This window comes from Coenobita brevimanus, chromosome 79 (assembly GCF_032717465.1).
Source record: "Coenobita brevimanus isolate Jiangsu-jjx chromosome 79, ASM3271746v2, whole genome shotgun sequence".
NCBI classification, from domain to species: domain Eukaryota; kingdom Metazoa; phylum Arthropoda; class Malacostraca; order Decapoda; family Coenobitidae; genus Coenobita; species Coenobita brevimanus.
The window spans coordinates 35803214-35808213 of record NC_137032.1 but is presented as its reverse complement, the minus strand read 5'-3'; positions in this window follow the sequence as shown (position 1 = coordinate 35808213).

Sequence of the window (5000 nt, the reverse complement as noted above, 5' to 3'; positions counted from 1 at the left end):
GACCCTCCTCCTCCTTTCCTCCCATTCCCCTCCTTCCCTTCCCCACTTTTATTCCTCCATGTTCTACAAACTCTCCCCCCAACCCCTTCGCCCCCTCTATGTTTCCTCTCTTTTTGCCCCCACTTTCCAGTCTACCCTTCTCCTTTCCTTCCTTCTTCTGTTCTCTTCTTCCTACCTTTCACCCCACCTTCCTTCCCCAACCCCACTCCACAAACCGTCTCCCCAACCCCAAACCTTCCCCTCTCCCCCCGCCCCGACAGGTTCATCTACATATACGCTCGATTGTCTCTGGCTGGGGTCGGGGTGGTCGTGAGTGAGTCGGGAGTTTTATGGAGAGAGAGAGAGAGAGAGAGAGAGAGAGAGAGAGAGGTACACACAAGTTATCGTACGTAGTTACACGGATACACCGAACACACAGACTTTACTACCCTTTTTTTTTTTCACATAACTTGGCCTTAAACTTAAATGAACAACTTACTTTTCAATTTAAGCTTAAGAATGGGAGAGAAAAGCAGATGAAAGGAGGAAAATGGAGCAAGGAGACGAGAAGAGAGAAGGGAAGAAGACAGGACAAAACATGAAAAGAAGAGGGAAAGACATGAAGGAAAAGAAGAGGAAGAGGGAGACAGAGGACAAGAAGAGAGACAGGAAGAAGAGAGGACAACAGAAGAAAGGAAGATGGAATGACAAAGAGGAAAAGAAAAGGAGGGAAACAGAAGAGAAACAGAGAAATAGCAAGGAGATAGGACAAAGGAAGAAGGAGAAGGCAGTAGAAAGAGAAAGAAAGAGGAAGAAGAAGAGGGGACAAGGAGCAAGCAGAGGTGAGAGAGGACATGGCCAGTTCAAGTAGTTTATGGCGCAGTGAGGAGAGAGGAAGGACGAGGAAGTGGCGAAGAAGTGGATAAAAGGTGAAGGAAGAGAGAAAGAAAGAAGGACAAGAATTATGAAAGACGAAATAAGAGAGACAGAGAGAGAGAAGAAGATGAAAGATGAAGGAAGGGATGAGGATAAGACAGAAGAAGAGGAGGGAAAGTGAAGGAAAAGAGACACAGGGAGTGAAATGAAGAGGATGAAAGGTGAGGGAAGGGTTGATGATAAAGGAGAGTAAGAGGACGGACGATGAAGGAAGATATGAGGATAAAGGGGAGGATAATGGGCGATACACTGGCTTGCATATCCAGCTCGAAATTACAAGAATCTCTCTCTCTCTCTCTCTCTCTCTCTCTCTCTCTCTCACACACACACACACACACACACACATACAATTTATATACTATTCTCGGCATAAAAGTTGCATATATCCTTCAGTATTTAATCAGTCAGCATTTCACAACACACATAACTTGGTGAATCAGGTATATAATGTCTGAGATGCACTTTTCCCAACCCTGTCCATTGCCAACACAATTAACATTATTAGGTGTCAGAGCTGCACATGTAATTGCACATTTTACACAGGTCGCATTACACCAACAACCATGCCCTTGAAAAACTTGTGATATTTGGGGGATCACACACACACACACACACACACACACACACACACACACACACACACACAGAATACTACTGCTTTAATGTATATCTTCAGTATTTCCTTTTCCCCTCATCCTTCTACCCTTTATGCATTTTTTCCAACTACTTTACCACTATTTTCTCCTTCATTCTTGTTGCCTACGGACGATTTTGTTACTCTTCCATGACTCTTTTCTGTCTGGCTGGAGTTTGATACAGCCTTCATTAACCCCTTCACTACCAAAGGCCTCTCATGTACTGAATATCATCGTGTGAAGGCAGCGAGAATACCACCAAACAACACGGCATTATAGTGAATGGGTTGGGTGTATTCAAATATCATACCTACTTGCTTACCTTTCAGTTCTTCCCTACACTTTGTCAGTTCTATTTTATTCTTACCTGCATTTTACTATTAACCCATTCTATTTCCCTTCACTTTGACGTTCTTTCATCCTTCCCTTCATTTTCATTTTTTCATTCTTCCCTCCAGTCTGTCCTTTTATTTTTCCATTCATTTTTGTATTTCACATTCTCCCCTTCATTTCATTTTCCCCTTTATTCTTTCACTCTTCCCTTCCAGTACCCAATGTCAGGGTCTCTCCCAGTGTATTCTAAGGGTTCTAACACTCACTCTTGCTGAATAAAATCCCGTGAAGTCAGCTGGGGTGAAACACCGGAAATGCCCCGCGTTGTTATGTTTACATCATCTCATTTCTTAACACATACTAAATTCCTTAAATTCTACCAGATTATATTCCACCATATAAGTTCAATGATAAAAATATTAATTCATGTTGATCAAGGGTCCAGAGGGATAACAATGATTAGTATTCATTTTCTGCTAAAACTATTGTTAAGAAATTCTTTCGGCAGAGGTCGATTCCTTTCCACCATAATACAAGCTTTTGATAATCTGGTTCACTGGGAGGGAATATCAATTGTCCGTTATTTATCACAACACTTTTACCAATGTCTTGAAACAGAAATGGCGTGTAATGTGTGAAAATTCACTTGATCTAATGAGCGTCTTATATGTATTATCAACACAAGGAGGCCATCCAGAGACACTATCCATAAATCACAGAGTTGTTCGTCGGGAAAAGTGTGTTTTATGTGCATCTGCAAATTATACAAAAAACTATCTAAGAATAAGCTATTTTCACCATTAAAAGTGTACGCTGTAACGAAACATTGTAGTATCTAGAGTACCCAGACGAACACATTTGATAAGGAAATAAGTGTATAAACACTGATTTAGAAGTTTGTTTTGGTTCTCATTCCTGTCAACATTCTCCATGAAATGCCTCATCATAACATGTGAGTAAAGGACTGCAGCTGCTAATAGGCTTAACTCTGGCCGTGTCCACCTCTCCACCAAGTTATCTACCATCCATGACTGAACTGCTACACATTCATGTGGCTGGGACTCTCGGCAGTACACATTAACATGCCACAGTGGAATCAAGGTTGGTACTGCTGTTTTTTTTTTTTTTTTTTTTTAGTACACATTAAACTTAAGCCATAGTGGAATCAGGGTTGGTATTGCCAGGTTTTTCATTAATTCATTACCAAACACGCGCGGCCTTTTCATATTTTCCATCGAAATAGAAGTCTTTCACACGGATTGTTGTTATTTTTCCTGGATGCCCATTCCATAGCTACTGGGCATTTTTATAAAGACAATGAATGCTGAGGATTTAGAATGAATAATTATTCCACTGACGTCTACCAGTGGCACTAGCCATATCTTGCGTCCCCAACACTTGCTTTTAAAGCTGAGAGATTGTATGTCATAGGTTGGATTAGGTTTGGTGGTAGGTGGTGGCGACCGTCATTCGCTCACTTGATCTTTCCTCTCACTTTTCATTACTCATTCCATTTTAGGCTGACTTTGTTTAAGCGTCAGCCTAATGGTTTCCTCTCAGCCAGGAAGCCATTTACAACGCTGGGTGGTAACCATATAATAGTCTTTACGTGTTCCACTACAACATTAACAGTTGGGTTGGCATAAGGATTAAATCGTTCCTCCTCATTAAACCACTAACTCAGAGACAAACATTTACCCTTGTACTACGGAATTATGGCGTCTGGCTGTGGATAAACAGATTAACTCTCATAATATCAATCAATGTTTTAATATGCACTAATACGTACCTAATTCTGCCCATACTGTATCATGTCACGCCTTTGTTTACCCAATTTAGTGCCAATTATATTGTATGTATATATAAAGCAGTGAATTAGTGACGATTACCGTAGATTTAAAAACTCTCTCTCTCTCTCTCTCTCTCTCTCTCTCTCTCTCTCTCTCTATCAGTAATTCCTTGTATTCTTGTGAATCGATCTAAATTCTTTCTTCCCTCCTTCCTCTTCTGTTCCTCCTCGTCTTCCTCATTCCCTTGTCTGCAGTGTCCCTTCCCTTCCCACTGTATCTTTCACTTTCGTCACAGATTTCATTCTCTCTCTCTCTCTCTCTCTCTCTCTCTCTCTCTCTCTCTCTCTCTCTCTCTCTCTCTCTCTCATCCACTTAACTTGTCTTGAGAGGCGGGAAGATAGGCTTTGATCTCTTGTTCAGTTGAGATCCAGAATTTTTATAATTGAAGAGTATAATGGTGAACGGTCCACCCCATCTCTCTCTCTCTCTCTCTCTGTCTCTCTCTCTCTCTCTCTCTCTCTCTTATCCCAAGCTCATTAAAACGCCCAGAGAACTCATAAAGGCCTAAGAGTACAAGAGAGAATGAGAAGGTACTCGTGCGTAGGTGGGAGGCTTAGAACATAAGAACATAAGAAGAGGATAACTGCATTAGGCCGGTTTGCCCATGCTAGGCAGCTCTAGAAGAGTAACTGAACTACTAGAATGAGATAAGGACAGCAAAGAAGGGTACCTGGCGTATGACAATGTAGAGGAGGAGGAGGAGTAGGAGGAAGAGAAATAGAAGGAGAAGGAGAAGGAGGAGGAGGGGATGAAGAAAGGAGGAAAGAGGAGGGAATTAGTTAGCTAATGATGACAGGAAATGATGATGATGATGATAATGATGATAATTAAGATGATGATGGGAGGGGAGAAAATCCAAAAAGAGAGTTCAGGAAGAGGGAGGTGGGAGGAAATGCTGAAGAGTGGAAAGGTATGAGTGGGAGGAGGAGGAGCGGGGGAAAATAAGTAAAAGTAAGAGCAGAGAAGGGTGGAATATAATTACGTACGAGGAGGAAAGGTATAAAAAGTACTCATGATACGTAAATCACCTGAGCGTAAATGAGGAAAGCGTAGGAGAAAGACGAAGAGGAGGATGCCTAAAAAAGGGTGAAAATGAATGAGGCACTGCTTGAGATGGAGAGACGGCAACTTTACGCATAGCTGAAGTGAACAGGGTGTTGTGTTGGTTAAGGGTAAAGACAGGGATGATATCAGGTAACCGGTATTGTGTAAAGTGTAGGAGGTGTAGTGTGGTGTTGTGGGGCGGACAGGGAGACGCATACATCCA